Genomic DNA, 26,445 nt, shown 5'->3' on the forward strand with positions numbered 1-26,445 from the left:
TCTACTTGTCTAATGACTAGAGAGTCTGCAGTGGTTTATCCTTTTCTTTCTTGGTATTGGTAATGTGTTTCTTTACTCTTTTTTGTGAGCTTGGCAAGAAGTTTATCACGTATATTGATCTGATAGAACTAGTTTTTCACTTCATTGATTTTTGTCAAAGTTTTTCTGTCTTCATTTACATTTATGTTTAATTTCTTCTCTAACTATTTACTGTTTGCTCTTCCCTTTAGCCTGGTTTGTCTCGATTCAATTTATACTTAAAACAGAGTAAGGAAGAAGATCATACACAATTGTTTTGAGATTTTTCACAAATATAAGCAATTACCAGTATACATTTAAATTTCTATGTATTTCATTCATGTTCTGCAAATTGTGGTAACAATTTAAAGTTACCCTTCAGTTTAAGGTACTTTCAAAGTCCCTTTATTTATAGTTTAGTTAAAATATGTAGGTATGATATTTTTTGCTACTGATTTCGACTTGAGAAAGCAGAGAATATTCTTTGAGTTACATAAATAGGGGGAAACTTACCCATATATAGTCATTTCTCTAAATTCTGATTTCCTTCCAAGTCTGCTTGGTTTTGTTCATTTCTAAAATTCTTTGGGGAGTTTTATTTTTTTATGTACTCTTCTTGCTAAATGTTCCACATACAGTTAAAGGCCTATGTATTCTATCATTGCATGAATGTTTCTGTAAATGTCAATTGAATTACATTGGCTCATATTATTGTTTGAGCTTTCTATATGTTTTCTGATTTTTCTGCCTACCTTTTAAATCTGTTATTGAAAGAATGAAGTCTTCAGGTATGGTTATGAATGTTTTTCTATTTTTATTTATATCAGGTTTGGCTCTATGTATTTTTTAAAAATCTGTTTTTCAGTACATGGACATTTGAGCGTTGTCACATATTTTGGTATAGTGAACTTTTATTCAATAGTCATCTTTTACAGGCCATCTATTCCTTGTGTTTTTCCTTGGATCTCATTCAACTATGCTTCATATTAATCCATATACTTCAGGCTTTTTTATGTGTCTGTGTCTCAACATAACATTTTCTGTCATTTTACTTCTAATCTGTTACTATAATGTAAAGTGGACCCTTTATACAAGGCAGATAATTTAAGACTTTTGTACTTGTTTCTTTAGATTTTGGGGTTTTTGTTTGGTAGGTTAGTTTTGGTTTGTTTGTTTGTTTGTTTGTTTGTTTGTTTGTTGAGACAGTTCAGGCTGGCTTCAAAATCACATATAGCTGAAGGGGGACACTGAATTCCAGATCTTCTTGAATCTACCCCTCAGGTACTCAGGCTATAGGTGTGGGCAAGCATGCCTAGGATTTTTCCAGTTTATTTGGAATCATTTTAATAGGTTTTAGCTTTATGTTTAATTCATCGGATTTCTGGCTACAACCCAATATACATTTATATATAGTATAGCCTTTTCTCAAAGATAGCATGCTGATTTCTTAAATACCTTCCTTTCTGTTTCACATATTTCTGCCTGTAAATGTTACTTCCTTCTTTTTCTTGGTAGTGTGTGCAATGTTTTGTTTCCCAAAATATAGAGATCTCCCAAATATTTCAATTACTGATTTTCAGTTTCACTGTATTATGACCAGAGAACATCCTTTCTGTTTTTTTTTTGTTTTATTTTATTTTATTGGTTTTTGACAGTCTGATATCCTCAAATACTGTCCATGCTGATCAAATTGCTATGAGCACCTTAGAATTACATGCATTTTATTACTGTTTCATGGAGTATTCTAATCAACTAAGTTAAGCTGATCGAGTGACATTTATGTTTTTAAACAGTAATTGCTATTTGACTCAAAATTTGTAACCAATGCCAGGAAAAGGTATTAAGCTCTTAAAATACAACACTGTCACTGTTTATTTTATGTTTCTCTTTCAAATTTTAGAGTGCTATTATTTGATACAAATTGTTTAAGCATTTTATATTATTTTAAATAATTGATCCCTTTCTTAAAAAGAATGGTCATCTTTATCTGTAATAATATTATATAGTTTTCTTTTCATGGTATATTTTTTCATTCCTTTTCATTTGTCTGTTTCTTTGTATTTAAACTTACTTATAGACAGGCTATGCCTTGTAGATGGCCTATTTCGACAGTTTTTAATTGACATAAACATCAATATGGTTGAGTATGAGTGTATAATATGCTTAATTGTTTCCCATTTATTTATTTATCCAACCAATTCCTGTTTTTTTATTACTTTTTTATATTCATTAAATGTTTTCGTGATTATAACTTATTAGGTCATAAATCTTTGTCCCCTTATTTTAGTTAACTTTTAGGAGACAGTGGTCAACCTGTTGAACTTTTTGCCATATTAAGTCATATGATACTACTTGACAGAAAAGAATCTTCCAACCATATCTTTTAATTTCTCCTTCCACTAGTCTTTATTTTGGTGCTAAACAATGTCATTTTATTACATTTTAAAGCTTTCAATAAATTTTCATTAAAAAATTAAGGAGTGCTTTCTTAATATGATTTTTAAATGGAAAAGATCTTTCATTTTTTCACCCACAGATGTACTATTTCCAGTATTATTTTTACTATTACAAACTCCATATTTCAATTTGCTTTCATTCTCTTCTTCTCTAAAAAGAACTTTAATAATCTTGACAGAGTACACCTGCTGCTAGAATGTTTTTGAAAGATTTTTCTTTCATAAGCGAACTACATTTATTTTGCTTTGACATTTTTGATAAGGAATTTGGATTGATCTTTTTTTTTCCAAAACAGACTCTCATGTGTTCCAGGATAACCTTGGGCTCAGTCTGTAACCAAAGATTCATTTTATCACCAAGAACTAGATTTCATTGCACTTGTATTTATTTATTTATTTACTCATCTTTAACATTTATGGTTTTTTAAAAGTCTACTTCTCTACCTCTTCCTCTCTTCTTCTTTCCGTCCCTTCCCCTTTCCTTCTCTGTCCCACTCTCCATGTGCCTGGAGATTAGAGAAGAGCTGTCTAGAGTTGGTTCTCTCCTGCCACCTTGTGGGATCCAGAAACTGGTAGTCAGGTCTATGCACAAGGCCAACCAGCTAACCCATCTTGGAGGCTAGGTTTTCTGGGTCTTTCCAGACAGTTTCAGGTAAGACAGTAGGATCTCAAACTTGCATGGTACGGAAGCTGACATGAAGTTCATATCCTCTTGTCTTTACCTCCTGAGAACAGGAATTAAAAATGTGCTACACCAAACACAGTTTATGCAGTACTGAAAATTGCATACAGGGTCTTATGTTGGACAAGCACTCTATTAAGTAAGCTACATTCCCAGAAATCAGATTGTTTTTAGTTTAATTTATTAAAAGGTGTGGCTTTGCTGATTTCCATCTTTTTTGCAATGAGGTACCTCACTCTGATTTATATATCCCTGTATATAAAGCAGTATTACAGAGCAATAGTGATAAAAACTGTATGGTATTTACACAGAGACAGGCAGGTAGATCAGTGGAATAGAATTGAAGACCAAGAAATGAACCCACACACCTATGGGCACTTGATCTTTGACAAAGGAGCTAAAAGTCATCCAGTGGAAGAAAGATAGCATTTTCAACAAATGGTGCTGGTTCTACTGGAGGTCAGCATGTAGAAGAATGCAAATTGATCCATTCTTATTGCACTGTACAAAGCTTAAGTCCAAGTGGATCAAAGACCTCCACATAAAACCAGATATACTCAAACTAATAGAAGAAAAGAGTGGGAAAGAGTCTCAATCATATGGGTACTGGGGAAAATTTCCTGAACAAAACACCAATGGCTTATGCTCTAAGATAAACAAATGGGACCTCATAAAACTGCAAAGCTTCTGTAAGGCAAAGGACACTGTCATTAGGACAAAATGGCAACCAACATATTGGGAAAAGATCTTTACCAATCCTACATCTGATAGAATGCTAATATCCAAAAATATACAAAGAACTCAAGAACTTAGACTCCAGAGAGCCAAATAACCCTATTAAAAAATGGAGTACAGAGCTAAACAAAGAATTCACAGCTGAGGAATGCCGAATGGCTGAGAAACACCTAAAGAAATGTTCGACATCCCTAGTCTTCTAGGAACTGCAAATCAAAACAACCCTGAGATTCCACCTCATACCAGTCAGAATGGCTAAGATCAAAAACTCAGGTTGTAACAGATGCTGGCAAGGATGTGGAGAAAGAGGAACACTCCTCCATTGTTGGTGGAATTGCAGACTGGTACAACCATTCTGGAAATCAGTCTGGAGGTTCCTCAGAAAATTGGACATTGAACTACCTGAGGACCCAGCTATACCTCTCTTGGACATATACCCACAAGATGCTCTAACATACAATAAAGACGCATGCTCCACTATGTTCCCTGCAGCCTTATTTATAATAGCCAGAAGCTGGAAAGAACCCAGATGCCCTTCAACAGAGGAATGGATACAGAAAATGTGGTTCATCTACACAATGGAGTACTGCTGAGCTGTCAAAAACAATGACTTCATGAAATTCATAAGCCAATGGATGGAACTAGAACATATCATCCTGAGTGAGGTAACCAATCACAGAAAAACACATATGGTATGCACTCAGTGATAAGTGGATATTAGCCCCAAAGCTCGAATTACGCAAGATACAATCCACAGACCACATGAAGCTCAAGAAGAAGGATGACCAAAATGTGGATGCTTCACTCCTTTCTAAAAGGGGGAACAAAAATATCCATAGGAGGGGATATGGAGACTAAATTTAGAGCAGAGACTGAAGGAACGGCCAAAGCCTGATGCACATGTGCCCCATATATATACAGCCACCAAAACTAGATAAGATGGATGAAGCTAAGAAGTGCATGCTGACAGGAACTGGATATAGATGTCTCCTGAGAGACACAGCCAGAGCATGTCAAATACAGAGTCAAATGAAAGCAGCAAACCATTGAACTGAGAACGCGTTCCCCATTGGAGGAATTAGAGGAAGTATTGAAGGAGCTGAAGAGGCTTGCAACCCCATAAGAACAACAATGCCAAGCAATCAAGAGTTCCCAGGGACTAAACCACTACACAAAGACTATACATGGACATAGCCAAGGCTCCAACTGCATATGTAGCAAAGGATGGCCTTGTTAGGCACCAATGGAAGGAGAAGCCCTTGGTCCTGCCAAGGTTGGAACCCAGTGTAGGGGACTGGGGGGTGGGGGAGAAAGGAGGGAATGGATGGGTAGGGGAGCACCCTTATAGAAGTAGGGGAGGAAGATGGGATAGGGGGTTTATGTCCAGGAAAGGGAATAACATTTGAAATTTAAATTTTAAAAAATCCAATAAAAGAAAAACAAAAGCTGGTCCAAAACAACAACAACAACAACAAAAAAGACTCGAGCCAATGTTCTATGAAATTTAATTTAAAACCTCTTCTAATTAAGCATGTTATCAAAGAAAAATAAAATTATAGTAAGCTTGTAAAAAAAAGAATATATATTTATCCAAGCTCTGTATTTATATAATATGACTTTATAAGATTTGAATAAATTCCTTCAAAATCTGTAAAAAAAAAAAAAGTATAACCCCCATCCCTTATCTGCCTTTAATATTTTCAGTTCTTCTGTATTTTAGCAACTGGATAATTCAAAATGCTAATACACCACACCCAACCTTCATTTCATGTGCTCTTACATTTCTAGAATTTCAAAACAAACCACTAAAAATAGCTTCCATTTCTTGTCTCATCCTAATGCATCTTAATCTTCATAAACATATATAATATGATAACAACAGTGGTTTAAATAGTCTTCTAGACCTATCTTTCTTCTTTAATGTGCTTTAATTTGTTCTTCTTTGAAATGTGAGATATACATCTTCCTGTTTCTGTATATTTTAATACACAGAATATTCAGTTAATTCTACATATGATAAACATTATTGTTGGATAATGGATGTATCTGTAGTCTTTATGTATGTTTAGGTTTTTGTTATGAGAAATGTTTAACTGACTTGAAAGTAGTTTGAAGACCTGAGGTTGGCAAATCAAAAATTGCTTTCATTCTAGAGTCAATTTGCTCCATTACTGAGAAAATGCCTTTTGAGACCCTCCTAAAAGCATCATGCAACAGGGGCTTTCCAATTTGGTTAGGTGGAACATTAATTATTATTGATCCTGTGTGAGGGAACACTTATGTATATTTATTAATACACCATGTCGCATGTATTTCAAATTGTCCTCAAATGTGTTATGTCTTACGTTTCTGCTCCTCCTATCTTTACTTCCCAAGTGCGGGGATCATTGGTGCTGCCATGCCTGCCTCTTATGTGAACTTGGAAGACTTTTTGGCCTGTTGATTTTGATGTTTTTCTCCTCTCTGTCCTCAACAGTTTGTTCACGTGAGATTATCCGTATTCAACTCAAAGACTTGAACAATCTCTCTCTAGACCTCCTGAGATCTATGTGTGATAACCTCCCCTGTGCAGGATTCATGTCTTTATTCCTCTGTCCCTCAAAAGTACCTTAACTCTAAACTATGTCTCCTTATCTCAAAGAAACTAGGATGCTTGGGTTATTTTTCTCTGACCTATCATTTAAATGCTTCCTAGGTAATGAGTTGGAATGATCAAAGAACTCACCTTGTTCGTTGTTGTTCTAGCAGAAATCCTGGTCCTGGCCTTCCTATTGTCATAGGCCTGAAGTCCATTAATTCTTATATATTTTTGTGTTTGTTTTGTTTTTAGACATTTAAGATGAAAGTCTGTATTTTCCTGATGTTAATTCAACATGGCTGTGAGCAGAAAATTCAGGTGGCCTTTTAGGGTAGAGTGGGGACATTTTAGGAGTCAATACATCTTTGTATTCAGTGGGCTTTATTACTACTCGCTAGTTTCACAGGCTTGGAACAGGTAACTGAACTCTTGGGACGGAACATCCTCAACTGGATCGTGGGGATATAAAAAAAAGTCTCATAATGAGTTTTCGTCACTAAAATAACTGCTAAGCTATAACGTGCTATGTTATACGTTTATATAAGAGATCCGTTTGCATTTGGCTCCCATGTCATGGGGTTAAAGGCATGTGCCCATCTTGATTAGGAATAATTTAACAAATACGACTCCATTCCTATAACATTTGCATAAAACTTCAAACACAGGAAATTTAGTCTTACAGTACAATAACAAAAGGAAGAATGATCCTATTCTTCCTATCTGTAAGAGTTTATTTTTTTTAAATGTCAAAGAATGCAAAACTGTTTAGTACAAAAATATTGAACATAAAAGGATGTCACAATAAAACAAGCTAAATTTCATTTAGGAAAACTTGAATAAATATACAGTAATTAATTGTGATTTTAAAGCTAAATCTGAACATGTGTAAAATACTTACTATTGTAAATCAACTCTCAAATTTGTAACTTCTAGGTATCATTTACACGTAAAATTCTCCTCAACCCAAACTGTTCTACTTTGCTTATTTTACTATTAACTTACAAGAATTACAGATATTGTAAAACTTAAATTACAAAATCCTTTATGTATAAAGTCTACTAATGGTTATCTGACATATTCTAATAGCATGAAAATATATTCATTATCTGTTTATTGAACTACAATTTACTGACATGACCTATACACATCTCTTGCATTTTTTTTAAATATAATTGGTTCTGTCATTTATGAGACAGGAGATATTATAAACAATCATACTGCATGAATTCCTCAAAGCATAAAAAGTGTCTACTGACCTCATTAAAAACACTTAAATGTATAATTATTTATGTTTACCAGATTCATAAAGTTGCAGAAAAACATTGTAACACAATTTTATGTATACATGATCCACAAAAATATATGAAAACATACATAACTCATAATGCAGAGATATACATGTATAGCTACACTTATAATATTTGAGTCCTTTTGTTTTGGGGAGACAAAATCTCACTTTGTAGCTCAGACTGGCCAAGAACTCAATCTATATCGCAGCCTAACTTCAAATCCATGGCTTAATCAAGCCTTAACCTCCCAAGTGCTGGGATTAACAACATGAGCCACCATGTCCTGCTCTAATGTTTAAATTCTAATGAACTTAGAAAATGTTTGTACCAAAGAGGGAAAATGCTTCAGCAAATAAATACCTGGGATCTCAGAATGCTTCATTGATAATAATTTATCAGCTTTTAAGATATTTGCATTGAGAATGTCTTAATGATAAAATTGAACTGTCTATAAACTATAACAGTGTTTTATATATTTGGATGACAAAAATTCATGTTATTACAAAAAGAAGAAAGATCAATTTCAAACAGATACTCCAGCACAAGGCAGAACCATGAATAAGGCTCCAATGAGTAATTTCCCTGTAAATTTAGCTCTAATTTCACCTAACAAATCTATAGCCCATTCCACATATAGAATATGGGAAATACCTGGGATTCATAGTTCCACCCGATGAACTAATCAAGCATGGTGATTCATACACCTTTCATCACTAAATTATGCTTATTTCCAAACTGTTGTCTTTGAACAAACTGTGGAAGGAAAATCCTTCTACTCAGAGTATATTCTTAATCATCCTTTTTCAACTTTTTAAATCAATATGACTTCATCCAGTTTCTCTTCTGACTTACCCTACTCCCAAAAGGAATGTTTTTTGGTGGATAAAATTTGTTTTAAGATTAGTGTCATATTTCTTTCCCTAAGCATTTTTGATATTTCTTGAATTAGATTTGCTCTTTATATGAGCATCAAAGGTAGTTTTGTTTTGATAGGAAGAGCTTGACTATCCAATTATTTTACTCCTGATTTCTTATATATCCTGTTCCTGATTTTATATCATTCTACAGAATCCTATTGGGGAAAACTTTTCAGTACACAAGATATTCTCTAGGGCACCATCTAGTGATACATAAGTAACACTGTATAAGTCTTCAGATATATACTGGACAAACAATATACAGACACCAGTTTTACCTAAATACTGGAAACATTTATTTCCCTCAAAGAAGAGAGAACTCAAACTATTGGTAAACAGTTAAATTTGTACAGCCATTATAAAATATATTATGGAGGTTCCTCAAAAGTTAAAAATAGAACTCTTGTATGATCCAGTAATATTATTACTGAGTATATTTCCAAGGAAATGAAATTAACCTATGCATTTGTGAGTCCTTATAGAAACACTCACAGTAGTCAAAATATGGTGAGCTCAATCTGAGTGTCTATAAATGGTTATCTAAATAAACAAAGTGTGGTTTATATATGCAATGATATATTATTAAACTTTAAAATAGAAGGAAATCTTGTCATTTGCAACAACATAGATAGAACTGGGGGACATTATGCTACGTGAAACAACCCAAGAATAGGAGAAAAAATATTATATGGTTTTCCTTATATATGGAATCCAAAAAGAGGTTGAATTCATAAAATCAGAGTAGAACAGTGATTGTCAGGAATGGGGGTTGGATAGATTGTGGGTGGACATTGCTGAAAGGATACAACATTTCAGTTAGATAAAAGGAGTGATTTCAAGAGATCTATTATATAGCATGGCTGTAGTTAATCATAATGGATTATTTACTTTAAAAGTGATAAAAGAATAGACTATAAATGTTCTCAGAACAAAACCATTAAGTATGTAACATAATCTGTATGTTAATTAGCTTGACTTAGCCATTCCACTATGCGCATATATTAGAACATAATGTTGGCTAAAAATTGTATACACCTTTAATCTCAGAATTTTGGAGGGATTAAGACAAAAAGACCATAAGCTAGAGTTTAACCTGGGCTGCACAGAAATATTGTATTTCTATAAATACTGTAGGTCTTAAATGTATAATTGCATATATAATTGTTATCATTTAAGTAGCAAATAATTATCCTCATACATATTTTGAATAAACTGAGAAAATGTTGGATTACTTAAAAGCCTTATAAGAGAACAGTTCAGGATTCAATAGCCATGGGAAAAGAAGCCACTTCTTTCTGTTTATTTGCTTGTTTTTTTTTTCCTCATGCAAGGATGACCTTGAATTTCTGTTCCTTCATTCTCTGCCTGTCACAAGCTTAAATTATAGTCACATGCCAATAGGCCTAGTTTGATGTGATACTAAGTACCCAACCTAGGCCAGCCTTGTCAATACTAGCCAAGCACTCTACCAACTGAGCTCCATCTTTATCCCAAAGACACTTGTTCAGTGTCTGAAAAAGACAACCAAAACCAGAAACACGACCTTTCCTAAAGGGACAAACATTTCTTTGAGTCTTTGAGGTATTCTACCTTAAGATGCTCAGTACATCAAATGTCTTTCCATAGTCTACAACTGTAAGACAAAAAATTTTTGCCTTTATACTTGGAAATAAAGAAGTATACATCTTTCTCTGTGGTGTGTATATACGCAAGGCATTTTCTTTTACAATTAGTGAATAAAAACTTTGAAATTGTAAAAAAAACATTTTTTTCAGACATTTGAAAGTAAGTCGTTGGACTTACTGCAGTATCTGCAAACCTGTTTTAAAGATACTGTCCTATGTCAAGCTTGTAAAATTAAAATTGAGCATGCACGTTATTGCCAAGTTATAATCATGTATGTATTTAGAGAATAGCATTAACTCTAATGTGTTTCTTGGTATTTTCTCTTGGCTAATCTTATCATATAGATATGAATAACAGTAGGGAAGATTATACAGCTAACATGTTCTTGATTCTTTCATTAGAATTGTATTCCTTTGTGGCAATCAGACCAGATCTGTATCTATAAAATAAACTACCCATAGTCTTGTCCTGACCACATACAGCCATTGCTCTTCTATATTCATATTTCATGCAGGCAAAAGGATTAAAGTGTATATTTTATGTTTAGGAACAATAATGTGCTATGCTTTTGAACATATATTTCATTGTTACAATAATTGTGTGGGAGAGTACATGCATTTGTGAGTCTGTGTGCATGCTTGTGTGCCTGGGAGTTGCATGCATGCTTGTGTTCTTGCGTGTGTGTGTGCGTGCGTGTGTGTGTGTGTGTGTGGTGTTTTATTATCTGAGACAGAATCTTGTTAGATAGCCCAAGCAATCATTGAACTTATAATCCTGTTTCAGTCTCTCAAGTGGTGGGGCTACAGTCGTGAGCCATGTTTGAAAATGAGTCTAAAACAAATTTTGAAAGGATCAAGAGAGTCTAAATAATGGTTCTCAGTACAACGCCTATACTTCCATGGAAACTTTTAACTTTCCATAGAAGGTTAGAAAGTGGGTAGTAAGGGCTGGGACGGGTCCAGTTGATACAGCATCCTGAAGAAAGGCTTTACAAAAGCTTGAGGAGTTGACCTACACTTGATATTTTGTATGAATGCATACATTTAATAAGTTACTAAAATAATAGGATCATAGTTTAAAAGTTAGAAATAACTTTATATTATAATGCATATAATTGTGGTATCATTATTAAACTGAAAACCAGAGATATAAAGTAACATATTTCAGAACTTGTTTTACCAAAAATATCTAATTAACATAAGCCCTATAATTTGTCTAGATTATTTTGTCAAAAGTAAGAGTATTATAGGACACAGATGTATTTAAATTAATATTTTTATATATCCTAAAAGAGAATCTTGAGTAAATTTGTTAAAGATACTCTAAGAAAGTGGGGGGGGGAGTTACCCTGGTAACTTTAAAAATAGAAATTTATCCTGTAACAGTTCAGAAGATTGATATTTTACAATATGGATGTTGGGGTTCCATTTAAAGAGATGGCTTAATTCCTAGAACCTGCAAATGTTAGGTTGCATTGTAAAAGCAAATTAAGATTGCAGATGGAATTAAGATTGGTAGTCAGCAAGCATAAATAAAATTATTCCCCATTAATTGAGTGGGCTAAATGTTATGATCACAAAGGACCTTAAACATGAGGATGGAACCATAAAAGCTTCAAGAATGACGAAATGTCAGAGACCTAATAAAACACTGTCAGCTCTAAGATAGAAGGGGGCTAAAAGACAAGGAATGTGGATAACTTCCAACAGTAGGAGGCGCAAAGAAATGGATTCTTCCTCCAGAATCCCCCAAATGGTAATTCTATGAGCAAAAGTATTTTAATACAGTGAGAATTATTTGATAATTATCAGTTTCATAGCACAATTCATTTATGCTATTATTTTTGTTTGTTGTAAGGTTGATCTTGCTAAGAAGCCAGTTTCAGCTTCAGATTTGTGATTCTTCTACCTCTGTCTCACAAGTGATGAGGTCATAGTATTCCAAAATGCCAAATTTATGTTATTTTTAAACCACTAATTTTATGGTACTGTACCCCAGCAACAAACAGAAAAACGGTTTAGTTTCCCCATTGAATAATGCTGTCAGAGCATACATCTATCTACATGCTTTTTGTGACTCTGTTGATTTTGCCTATGAGTCACAGATAATGCTAAGTATCATTTCAAATGTGAGGCCACTGCTATCATCAAAGTTAGCAATTCATCTAGACTCAACAATTTGATTTATTATATAATTATAGCTCTCCTAATAAGACAGTATCAGCTTCACGATAGAAACATATAAATCAGTCATGTAATGTACAATTGAAAATACTTTCATTTCATTTCTTTACATTTATGAAAGTGGACAAAAATTCAGTTTTTGTCTATGATCACCAGCTTTCAAAAGTCTAGGTAGTGAAGAAATTCTGACTTTGACTTCCTACAGTTCTTCTCAGATGTTAATGCAAATATAGATCCTGGGGCATCTTGCTAAAACAGGCAGGGTTAGAAATGTTCAGTTTCCAAGCCCTTTCCGTGTGATAGTCATGCTTCCATTCCACACAGTATTCTTTGACCATCAAAGATTTAATAGATGCAAATACACCAAACCTAACCAGAAAAGTCAATTTACTGATTAATGATTTAGTGTGGCTAAAGGTAAATCTGAAATGCTTTTTCTTCTAACTAGAAACGATGCAGACACAGACATTTTCAATACATTTGCGATTGTAACATTATGTATCAGTTTTTAAATATAAGGGTGGGGATTCTAAATAAAATAAGTAGTATATATTAAAAAATAATTCAAGTAGTTATGCTGTTGTCTTAGGAGAGATGAGTCAAAGCTGAAGATTCAGACATCTACTGTAACACTTCCCACTAATGTAGAACATATTTCTCTTTTCACATTTTACAGTCTCCCAGGTCTCTACCAATCATGCTCTTTTGTGAAGATTTTGACATGGAAAGTTGTTAGTCTATGAAAGGGCAAAGCTACTTTGAAGACAGGTCACAGATAATTACTTTCTAAAATGTTACAGCTAGTCCATCATAAAATACACAAAAGGTAGATCCAGCTAACCAAATAGCAAAGTATTAAAGCAATAAATTGGTGGGGTTGAAAGCATATAATCTTATAATGCAATATTTCATAAACTCAATGAAGGAATGTGTTTGCCATTGGCTGCTTTGACACAGTAAAGAATGTGAGTCCATTACCTTATGCCAGGTGAAAACATGAGGGTTCATATGATGACCTCTTTTTGTAAGAAAAACATGTATCCACTGAGAAGAACATGGAAATTTTATAAACTTTACAGGCTAAGAGAGAGAAATTAGTGGGCATATACACAAACATATACTTGTGCAAACATCTGAAAAATAAAGTGGGCTTCAATAGTGAAGTGTTTAGCTTAGAATAACACCCCTCTTTATGTCCAAGTTCTGCCACTTACTAATTGCACAAAACAACCCTCCAAATGTCTGTGTATAGGGGAAAAGTTTCTACTAGGTGTGTAAGTCACATGTTTGCAAGACTGCTTAGAACACATGAAAAGATAATTTCATCCATTCCAAGGAGAGAGAAACTAAGGAAGTGGTTTCCTAAATTTTTTGTCACTCTAAAAACTAAAAGGACTGAAGGTTCTAGATCAGTGCAATTGCTTATTAAACTGGCTGTAAAATAACAGGGGACCAAGGAAGTAGAGCAACTACTCTTGTACACCTTTCCATGAACGAGAAGGAAAATGGAGTGTTTGATTGACAGAAATGGTACAATATCATATATTCAGTTAAGCCTGACAGTTTTTAACTAGCTGGCACAAGGATGATGCTACTTACACAGATGAGTTTTACCTTATTGCCTTGGTAGTACTGATAATTACAAAGTTTCCAGGATGCCTATAACAGTTTCTGAATATGCTAAGGTTTCCAGCTTGTGTGTGTGTGTGTGTGTGTGTGTGTGTGTGTGTGTGTGTGCGCGCGCGCGCGCGCACCTGTCTGTCTGTCAGTCAGTCTAATTAATATTGACAACCAAACTCAAGATCTAATTGTACTAGGCTAGTACTCCAATGTTGAGGCAAATCCCAGTCCTAGCTGTTACAGAACCTTTCTTTTTCTTAAAGTATATATCTTTTTTTCCTTTGGTTTTAAGATAGTAATTTAATTATGTTTCTCCTTTCTGTCTTCTCTCTCTAAACCTTCTCATATGCTTTTCCCTAGTCTACTTCAAATTCATGGCTTCTTTTTTCATTAATTGCTTTTGCATGCATAGTTGTATTTCTATCACTCTAGATTTCATCATCTTTTACTTCCAAAAACAGTGTATCTAAATATAGTATACTCAATGGAATTACATGTCACCACTAATTTCAGTTTTAACCGATTCCACTACAAAATAAACATCAGCAATTCATAATTTTACCATGTTGAGGATTCCATTGTTAAAAATTCCAATGTCCTCTCTAAGATACAATTTTAAAGCGAATGAATTCAGTGTTTTTAAAACATAATTTCATGCAAAATTTATCATCTTTTATAGTTAAAGCATGGTATTTCTTAAAGATTTATTTATGATTTATTTTATGTTTATGGATGTTTTGCCTGTTTATATGCATACGTACTCTGTACATGCCTGTTATCGATAAAAGTCAAAAAGAATCACTGGAACTGGAATTATAGAAACCAAATATAGTCATACACAATTGGGTTAAGGTTATACATGACTGACATTCCACACATGGTATGGAATGTCTCATTCCATCATTGATCCTTTCAGAGTCTAAACTGCAACTTGAGATCCAAAATGAGTATCTTCATTTAGTTATACTCAAAAGACACACACACACACACACACACACACACACACACACACACACAGATACCACAGTGAGCCAGAATGCCAGAGACTCAGATCCTAGTTAAGTCTGTAAGAATTCATTATGTTACCTTTCTCAAGGACACACTGATCATGAATCAAATAAGTTGGATCCTGACTGTGACATTTGAATCCTAGCTCTGCGAACCTAGACAAGTCAACTACTTTGAGCTTCCAGTTTCTCAAATCTAAAATGAAAATGTAATATTAGCAATGGTTTGAGAGGCATGCTATATGGTTTAAATACAATAAATGGTATAAGAGTATGATAGTATATATAAAATGCACAATGCTTGGCACTAACATTAGCAAAGTACTTCACATCTCTGGGACTCAGATTTATGCTATGTAAAATGAGAAAACTAGCTTATCATTAGAAAGTTCCTTCTAGCTCAAACTCTAGAACTCAAATGAAAAATACCATTTTTTTTTTCTCTACACATAAGAACCATAAGATGGGACTGGAGGGATGACTCAGCAGTTAAGAGCACTGACTGCTCTTCCAGAGGTCCTGAGTTCAATTCCCAGCAACCACATGGTGGCTCACAACCATCTATAATGGGATCTGATGCCCTCTTCTGGTGTCTGAAGACAGCTACAGTGTACTCATATACATAAATATAAATAAATCTTTTTAAAATAAAAAACCTAAGATGAACATTAAAACACAAATAACACATTTTTCTTTGATCTTTTTATTTTTAGTGATGTAAAGTAAAGAGCATGATCAATCTTAAGCTCTGCATTTTAGTCAGAGTCACCTAACTCATAACCTATTGGTGTGCTAATAAACATGCAAGAAAATCATATTAATTACTATATTGTCTACAAGCTAACACTGCTTTGAAAGAACTCCATAATTTATGCAATAAGAGAAAAGGGTCAAGGTAAAAGAACATTCCCTAATAATAAATAGCACTCATAGTTCACTTACAATAATCTATTAGCACTATTTTAAAATGTATAAATTGTAATACCCTTCTGAATTGCTTTTATGCTATAGTCTCAAATCACAACATTCAAAAAGTGTTAGGATGGTACCTCAAAATGAAATAAGAATTGAAAAAATTGTTTATCTAAAATAATTCTCTGTAATAAACTATGATTAATACTATCATTCAAGCAAAAATTCTGCTCTATAAAACAATGCAATTTTATTCCCAAGGGAGATACAGATATATATATATATATATATATATATATATATATATATATATATATATATATGTGTGTGTGTGTGTGTGTGTGTGTGTGTGTGTGTGTGTGTGTATGTGTGTGGCATTATGGTGATCAGCTGTCAAACTGTCAAGGGTAGTCAATTTGACATAGTAATTGAAAGTATGATGAAAGTATAATGCAATAAATAGTGGTTAATAGCAGATTTTTTAAGAGGCAATTCATGATATAATGTGATTAGAAAGAAGTATAGAGTGATGGGATATCTCTGAGCAGTGTCTTTCCGATGGAAAGAATTACAAACAAATCTATTTCTGAGGCAACGATGCTTTGGCTTTGTTTATGGCATATTTGAAAGCCACTCATGAAACAGGTATCTCCATTATGCCTTTTCCGTGACTCACAGTCAGGTTTGTTTAGTCACCAGAGGAGTCCTTGCCTGACTAATGATGACTAAAATTTACGTGTGTGTATAGTTCTCTCCTAAACAATAGTGCTTAACTCCCCAGGGGATTGTTTTCTAAGGAAAAAAAGAAGTGACTATAGCCGTTTTCACTAGTCAGCCAGGTGTGTGGGAAGATGGCAAAGAACTGGCTGGTCTGTTCCCAATCCCTAAGGATATAAAGTCCAGTTAAAGAGTACATAATAAAACACACACACACACACACACACACACACACATACACACACACACAAACACACATACACAGACACACAAACACACATACACACACAAACACATACACACACAAACACACATACACACACAAACACACATACACACACATACACACACACACAAACACACATACACACACACAAACACACATACACACACACACATACACACACTGCACAAAGTAAGATGGTAGACAATAGGGCAGAAGAAAGTGACAAATAAAAGAACAAATGTGAGAATTTTAGGGAAAGTGACCTATACAGCCACTGCATTTCACTTGAAAGATATGTATAGGTGGTCTAATTTGAACAGAGCTTCCAAAGGGGACAAGATTTAAATTATGTAGCATAGAAAGTTACCTAGGAAAAGGTGGTAATAGTGGTGTGAGAAGCAAAATTGTCCAAGAAACATTAATATTGAAGAAAAATAAGGTGCTACCATCCAAAAAAGCTAGATTGAGGGTCGGTTGTTGTTTTGCAATCTAAAAATAAGTAACAGGAAGTGGCTTGAAAATAGATAATAGGAAGCCAAGGATATTCTTGGTAGAAAAAACAATATTGAAGCAGTGTTCACAGACAAGTAGTTTTGTATGGTGAAAGGTGTATCCTGGCTAGAAAGCTCCTTTAGTTACCAGAGGAGTATAAGAAACAAGACTGAGGGATAGGTGAAGAACGGTGTGAGAAGACATACAAAGAAAAAGTTGCCAATATTTAAAAAGATCTTCACTTTAAAAATTGGAGAAAACCCCTGTTTCTCCTGTAAAATGGGAATAAATGTGGAGATCATGGCGGAGACTAATAACGCAACCATACGATCTTTCACCAAGGATCGTTCCTCCAAACAGTGGGGTGACACAGTTCTTCCTAATGAATGGATGCTACAGAAAGTCTCTTAAAATAAGATTTAACTTAGATGGTTCTAATAGAAACACCCAGGAAGATGAAAGAAGGAAAACATCAAATCTGAGATAGAGGCTAAAGATTATGTAATGGCGCTAAGATGAAGAAAAGACAGACGGATGAGTAAAATTTATTTCTCTGAGTCTCCAAAGTGATGTTCCAAATTACCGAATGTCAAATCAAACCTAAACTCTTTGAAGATTAAAAGTTGGATTTATTTAAAAAACTGTTACCAACTACCCCCCCATCCTAAACTTTTCTTTTTAATCTGAGAACTATAGTCTGCAAGTTCTTCAAGTTCCTTCCTTTCCATAGAACTTAAGTATTTGGAAATTAAGAATTTGCTTTCTCAAATTTATCAGGCTAATTTTGATGCTGAGTACACTCAGTAGGCCAGATGCAAAAATCAGGAGCAGATCCCTTCACTTCAAAAGGCACTTGAAACATCTCAAGGCCAAATCCTTAACCTTTCCCTTATTCAGTACAGACACAGCTCAGCCCCTCCCCCTCCAGCTAAAGAGAAAAGGCGCCTGCGCAGTTTCCAAGCCCATTCTCCCTGCAGTGAACCTCCCCCTCCCCTCTAATCAGAGTGCTTATGCGCAGGCGCAGCGTCCTCGGTGCGTTTGAGTGGGGCTATGAGAAATCTACTGTCCAGTGAAATCTAGAAGTGGTAGAATTCAATCCTGTCCTTTCTTTAGAAACAGAGGCGCCAGTTTCTCTTACTATCAGGCCAGTAGTATGTCCCAGCCATTGCCCTCTTTCAGAGTAAGGTCCTGCTCTGTGTGGCAATACCAACAGTATCCCCATCCTCAGCGCCTTTCTAATTTCATGCTCTTGCCAGCCTTTGCTGGGAAGGTAGAGGCAGTTGGCTTCCCAGAAGCTGCACCAATTTATTGGCTGTATCTTTAGGCCAGAGACCCTACGGGCCCCCTACTGGGCACATTACCCCAGGGTCTTGAAAGTCCTCCTTTGCCCTTCACAGACAGCCAGGTTAGGCGCTTACCTCGGGCGTGGTGCGGTCACGGAAGAGATCAGAGGATCCAAGATGAGACTAGGGCCAGATCAGGCGGAATCCGCGAGATTTTTTCCTGGGTCTCCACTGCCGCCTCAGACAATGAAATCAGCGTGTCCGATCATCAATTCTCATCATGATCGTGACGTCACAAAAGACAGCGGCCAATGGGAGCCCGAGATCAGCTCCGGACAATCCCTGGCCTCAGCCCAGAACCCAAGAGTTGGGAGGGAGCGGGGAGAGGTGGCTTCCTGTAGTGGGGCTGCCTCTTCCTGGCACTTATCTGCTGAATCTATGTCGGGCCTCTCAGTACTTCCCTCCCTGGATAGCTGTGAACATCCAGCAACCCTGTGCCTATAGTAGTTTCAAGACAATCCTTTAAGTCAAGTGATGCCTGGTCTTCAAACTTGAGATTTACTTTGAGCAAAATTGTTCTCCATTACCAAAACTGAATGATAGCATAAAGGCCAAATTGACAGGTATATAAGCAATGTTATTAAAAATCAATGTTTCCAAAGAGCCTTTGGAATTTTTCCAATAATAACATGTGTTTTCATTTGTAACTGGTTGACTGTGGTGACTAAGGCAAGAAACGGACTTATTTCACTTAATCTCAATCCCTGTTTTGTCAAAAAAAAAATCTGGGTGATCACTTGTAAATTACAGGGAAAAAATAAAGGCGAGTATTATATTAAGTTAGCAACACTCGGTGCATTGGTCAACTTTGCTGGGTGACATGAGAGATATAGAATTTATTGGTCAGTTACTGTTAAAGAATTTGCAACACCATTTGGAAGATAGAATTAGCATGTAATAAACATTGACAACAATCAAATAAAATACTTGATCATATGTTCTGTCATTAAAGACCACATTGTTTTGTGAATGAACGAGTCAGTAAGATGGGAAAGTTGGGAAAGCATTATATCTTAATATTTTAACTTTATGGTTGGTTAAAAGAAGATAAGATAAGATAAGAAAAAGCAACTGTCTTAAAGGGAAAAAGGAATAGTCAACTGAAATATATATATATGTATATATATATATATATATATATATATATATATATATATGTATATATATAGTAAATAAAACCAGCTTGACCAATGAAGAATATATAATAAAATAGTAAGAACTAGTATGAAATTAAATAGGCTGAAAATAAAAACTTTTAGAAACTGACAAAAAACTTCGATTCAATTAAAAGCCACCAAAAGCTGTGTGGTTCAAGGGATATCAACCTCTAGAATCAAAGATTCTCAAAAACATCTCTGATGATTTTTAACAAAAAACAATTCAATTCACACACAACTCTAGATTTCTTGATGTCTTCTAGTCTCAGATACTATAAAATGAAAATTATTATCAAGTACACAGCACTTTACCATATATGTAAGTGACTCACATGTAGCACGGTTCATAAATCTCTGTAACTCTGATACTAGAGGTCTGATGCTCTTCTCTGTGGGCACCAGGCACACACATGGTGCACAGATATACATATGGGAAAGACATCTGCACATATAAAATAAAAGAATTGCAAAGGGCTAATTGTGTTAAACTGCATAGAGTTCAGAGAAGGTTGGAGACAGAAAAGCAACGGATAAATAATATTTTATCTAGTGCTGAAAGATAAATCCCAAGTCCTCCACTCATTAGACAAGTGCCCTATTAGCTATCAACACATCTAGTCCTCCTTCTGACATAGGTTCTCGCTAGCTATATCCCAGGCTGCCCTTGTCATGTCACTGCTTCCATCTCCACCATCTAAACTGTGATTAGAAACACCTCAACCAGTTAAAATAAAAGTCCTTAGACATTCAAACTTTTAAATGAGCAAAAAAATGAGGTGTTAAAATAGTTATATTTAAAGTAAAAACCATCATATATTTTGTACTCCTTTTGTATCATTTTTTTACCAGTGTGGAAAAGTAAAATGAAGTACAAAGGAAATTAATTACCCAAAGCCAATGGGTTAATAATTAACTAAACTATATCTTCCAATCAGAGTTGACAATCATTTGAGGATTTTTAAACAACCAGGGCATTTCCAACTCAAGGTAGTAGACACAGGTTGAAGAGCCAAGGTTTGACAAACTAAGTTGGGGCTTCAAGGACTAGAGCTAAGTTAAGATAGAATTAATGTTCTGAAATCACCTGAGCAAAGTAAGGGTATGTATAATAGAAAGGACTCAACAGCCTGTATCATAAAGGAAAATGCAAATTGTGGGTACTTGGGAAAAATAACAGGTGACAATATTCAAGATTGCAGATGAAGAAATATTTAGGTTGAGTTTCAAAAAATAAGAACAGAGTTAAAGAAATTAAGTCAGGTAGCAGACAAATTCCTGAGAGGACAGACAGCATTAGGATCTAATTGGTCGGAGAAAATTAGGCAAACACAAAGGTCAAACGAAAAAGAAGTGAAATGGGAACTAGAGCAAATAACTACAAAGAATGTCAGTTTGATATATGAAACAAGGAAACGATTAGAAGACACTGCAAATCAAGAAACAGAGAAATAATAGACAATTAAAGAAGAGAATATAGCGAACTAAAAGACATATTAATCTCAGGGTGGATCTAATAAATAAAAGATGCTAGTTGGCTTTGAGATGGAGCTTTAATAATCCCGTATGCTTAAACTGGGTCCTGAAGGTGGGAGGAAATAATCAGGAACATCTGTCTGCAATGAAATACATGTGGGCAAAAAAGAGGTTGCTTGTAGCAGTCAGATTTCAACAATAACCCCAGAAAAAAATAGAGTGTTTTTGACTGTCTCATCAAGATGAAAAATCTTTCTTCCAAACTTGAATATCATTTTTTCCATTAGAGTAAATTTTCTAGATGACATGTAGCAAAAATTATTTGGCAATGAAAATTTCAAGAATGCATTTTAGAACTTTGCATGACATTTTTATACTATCAGTCGCATTACACAGACTGTGAAAATGTTACAGCACCATTTTATAAACTTGTCTTATAAAATTATTTTAATTATTTTTCTTCAATAAAATTTCCTATTCAGTTTCAGATTGTTGATTTGTTTTGTGCTATCTAGACAAACAACCTCTATTGATCACTTTCCTATGGTTCCACTTTATCAACCCAGAATTTTTGGTACCATAATGAGGAGAAAACAGATGACAATGAGTTGTTTTGTGCTGACAGTCAACATAGGCAAATATCTCACAAGTGGTATGATACAAGATAGCCTTCTGTACACTTAAAACGTCTAATCTCAGTGTTAGTAGCATAGACATTCTATTTAGGATTCAGAAATTATTGTGACAGAACAATTTTAATACTTAACATGTTCAATTGATGCTCTAGCCTACTTTTGCTGATGATGAAAATCCTTCATACTTGTTGCCTCATGTAGCCAAAGCTGTGTACTAAGACCTGTGTAGCCTTGGAAGAAAAGGCAACATCTTCAACAAGGGGTGCAGGAAAAATTGGATATCTATCTGTAGAAGAATGAATCTAGACCTTTTTCACTTACTCTGCACAAAAATCAATTCTGTATAGATAAATGACCTCAATGTAAAACCCAAAATACTGAGACTCCTAAAAATAAAGGTAAGTTGTACACTAGATAGAGGGAGGAAGACAGAGAGGGAGAGGGGGGAGGGAGAGAGAGAGAGAGAGAGAGAGAGAGAGAGAGAGGGAAGTAAAGAGTTTCTAAACAGGATTCTAGCTGTGCAGGGCATAAGGTAAACAATTGGTAAATTTTAACTCACAAAAATAAAAATCTTCTGTTGAGCAAAGAAAATTTTCAATAAAATGAAGAGCAGTCTACACAATGAGAAAGATTTGTTGATAGTTGCCCATCTGACAGAGAATTAATATCTAGAATGCACAGAAAACTAAAAGATCTGAACATCAAGAAAACAAACAACTCATCCAAAAAATGGACCATAGATCTAGACAGATAGCCTCAAAAGATGAAAAATTAAAAACTAATAAATATTTAGCCTCAGTAGCCATCAAGAAAATGCAAATTAGAACTACACTGAGATTTTGTCTCACCCTAGAATGATTACTGTCAAGGAAAAAAAAGGATAACAAATACTGGCAAGGCTGTGGGAAAAGTCAAACCCCTACTCTTTGTCTGGGAGTGGAAAGCACTACGAAATCAGTATGGATATTTCTCAAGAAGAAATCTGAAAATAGAACTAGCTTATAACCCAGCCATATCGTACATACCTTTTACCCAAAGAATGCTATACTACCCAACGGAGATAACTGCATAACCACATTCCTTGCTCTCTATTCATAATAGTTAGGATAGGAATCAGACTTGATTTCCATCAATTGATGAATAGTAATGAAAATATGGGAATGTACAAAATGGATTTCTAGTTAGCATTAAAGAAAAAATAAATTATTAAATTTCCAGATAAATAAATGGAATGTGATCATATTATTCTGGTTGAGGTAACCAAGGCCCAAATACAGAGCCTAATTTCAAAACTTTTAGAATTATGTATTTAAGCTGGAATAAGTATTTTAAAATGCCATAAACCAATAAATGGAACATGAGAAATATGTGTAGGCCAATGTCTTTGATGGCACAGTGAGAGGAAGTAAATATGTATCTGGTAAATGTATTTGATATAAAAGGAGTGAGGAGGAGATACTAAGGCTAGGTTTAATGGGGAGGAGGGTGCAAGGGATGAGAAAAAGTGGAAAATACAGAGGAATGGTCAACTAAAAGTAATGGTATGTAAAAAAAAACATGTGCAAAGTTGCTTCTGGGAAAACCCAAGTATGTAATACTTTAAACAGAAATCACCTGCATGGGTTGATGACACTGTTTCTTGAAGCTACAGATTTTTAAACAAAAATCCCAGTGTTACATGTGAGGTTCCTCTCTCTATGAATTGCTGACTAGAAAGACCCTGGAAGCTCCCAAAGCAATACAAGTTTATTGCCTTTGATCTTGATTACTCAATGGGAATAGGTGGTAAAAATCTTATTGCTGGAAGCACCACATATTGGATACAGGACAAAGGTGGAATTGAGCTGAAAGCTTCATCTTTTCAGGCTAGTAATATTCACAATTTTGAAGAATTTTGTGCAGACTGCTGGGAATAAAATACCATCAATGGTCTTTCATATCTGTAGACTTTATGCTATAATTCTGATCCTCCAGCCTAGATCCAGTGTAGTATTGCAAGAAAAATGTTCTTGAGTTATTCAACTAATTCTCAACTTGATTTGACATTCCTTGAAGAGAACACATGCTTGATACGGTAAATTTGGTGAAAGCCCATGGGTGGAAATCACAGGACCCCTAGGTACTATTGATGTTAAGTGGGCACGCAACCTTTTACCACACTGACTAGTGTTACTTTCAGTTGGGTCAGAGAAGTTTCTTTTTCCAGACTCAGACAGTTAACGCTGAGTCTTAAAGCTTGTAAAATTGCTGAGAATAAGTGAGTTTGGAGTGCACAGTACTAATGGAGTCAACAATAAAGAGAACGTAAGAGTACAGAGGCCTGAAAGACTGCGAGAACCAGAGAATGGAGAGCTCTATGAATGGCTGACTTCTGGACATGCCATGGCCATTACAATAACATACTCACAGGAGCTAACTGTACACAAAAATCTATACATACATAGTTGTATGTAAGTGCACATATTAAAAAAGATTGAGAGGAAACAGACCGGATAAACAGTTCTCTGCACCCAAATCCCGTGGGAGGGAGAGCTAAACCTTCAGAGAGGCAGACACGCCTGGGAAACCAGAAGAGACTGCACTCTGCACACACATCTCAGACGCCAGAGGAAAACACCAAACTCCATCTGAAACCCTGATGCACTGAAGCTCCCGGAAATGGCGGCGCAGATCTTCCTGGTTGCAGCCACCTCAGAGAGCTCGAGGGCAGCACCCCGAGAGCGAACTTGAGCCTTGGGACCACAGGTAAGACCAACTTTTCTGCTGCAAGTGACCTGCCTGGTGAACTCAAGACACAGGCCCACAGGAACAGCTGAAGACCTGTAGAGAGGAAAAACTACACGCCCGAAAGCAGAACACTCTGTCCCCATAACTGGCTGAAAGAAAACAGGAAAACAGGTCTACAGCACTCCTGACACAGGCTTCTAGGGCAGTCTAGCCACTGTCAGAAATAGCAGAACAAAGTAACACTAGAGATACTCTGATGGCGAGAGGCAAGCACAGGAACCCAAGCAACAGAAACCAAGTCTACATGGCACCATCGGAGCCCAATTCTCCCATCAAAACAAACATGGAATATCCAAACACACCAGAAAAGCAAGATCTAGTTTCAAAATCAAATTTGATCATGATGGTGGAGGACTTCAAGAGAGACCTGAAGAACTCCCTTAGAGAACAAATAGAAGCCTCCAGAGACGAATCGCAAAAATGCCTGAAAGAATTCCAGGAAAACATAAATAAACAAGCAGAAGCCCATAGAGAGGAGACACAAAAATCCCTGAAAGAATTCCAGGAAAACACAATCAAACAGTTGAAGGAATTAAAAATGGAAATAGAAGCAATCAAGAAAGAACACATGGAAACAACCCTGGATATAGAAAACCAAAAGAAGAGACAAGGAGCTGTAGATACAAGCTTCACCAACAGAATACAAGAGATGGAAGAGAGAATCTGAGGAGCAGAAGATTCCATAGAAATCATTGACTCAACTGTCAAAGATAATGTAAAGCGGAAAAAGCTACTGGTCCAAAACATACAGGAAATCCAGGACTCAATGAGAAGATCAAACCTAAGGATAATAGGTATAGAAGAGAGTGAAGACTCCCAGCTCAAAGGACCAGTAAATATCTTCAACAAAATCATAGAAGAAAACTTCCCTAACCTAAAAAAAGAGATACCCATAGGCATACAAGAAGCCTACAGAACTCCAAATAGATTGAACCAGAAAAGAAACACCTCCCGTCACATAATAGTCAAAACACCAAACGCACAAAATAAAGAAAGAATATTAAAAGCAGTAAGGGAAAAAGGTCAAGTAACATATAAAGGCAGACCTATCAGAATCACACCAGACTTTTCGCCAGAAAATATGAAGGCCAGAAGATCCTGGACTGATGTCATACAGACACTAAGAGAATACAAATGACAGCCCAGGTTACTGTATCCTGCAAAACTCTCAATTAACATAGATGGAGAAAACAAGATATTCCATGACAAAACCAAATTTGGACAATATCTTTCTACAAATCCAGCACTACAAAGGATAATAAAGGGTAAAGCCCAACATAAGGAGGCAAGCTATACCCTAGAAGAAGCAAGAAACTAATCGTCTTGGCAACAAAACAAAGAGAAGAAAAGTACACAAACATAATCTCACATCCAAATATGAATATAACAGGAAGCAATAATCACTATTCCTTAATATCTCTCAACATCAATGGCCTCAACTCCCCAATAAAAAGACATAGATTAACAAACTGGATATGCAACGAGGACCCTGCATTCTGCTGCCTACAGGAAACACACCTCAGAGACAAAGACAGACACTACCTCAGTGTGAAAGGCTGGAAAAAAATTTTCCAAGCAAATGGTCAGAGGAA

The 26,445-nt window shown here is 35.3% G+C and overlaps 1 protein-coding gene across 5 annotated transcripts in view; it reads right to left on the reverse strand.

Annotated features, from left to right (window-relative positions):
- The window catches only part of Hdx (highly divergent homeobox), a 142,007-nt gene extending 122,909 nt beyond the window's left edge, over positions 1 to 19,098 (reverse strand). For 2 of the 5 annotated variants that reach the window (NM_001395572.1, NM_001395571.1), the window contains exon 1: positions 18,877 to 18,989. The gene's annotated coding sequence lies outside the window, so the exon portion shown is untranslated. Of the gene's footprint in view, positions 1 to 18,876 lie in introns of all 5 variants that reach the window. The other 3 variants (XR_005498000.2, XR_005498003.2, XM_039099856.2) reach the window with 3 other exon arrangements.
- Positions 19,099 to 26,445: the final 7,347 nt, after the last annotated feature.

Source organism: Rattus norvegicus, chromosome X (assembly GCF_036323735.1).
Source record: "Rattus norvegicus strain BN/NHsdMcwi chromosome X, GRCr8, whole genome shotgun sequence".
NCBI lineage: Eukaryota > Metazoa > Chordata > Mammalia > Rodentia > Muridae > Rattus > Rattus norvegicus.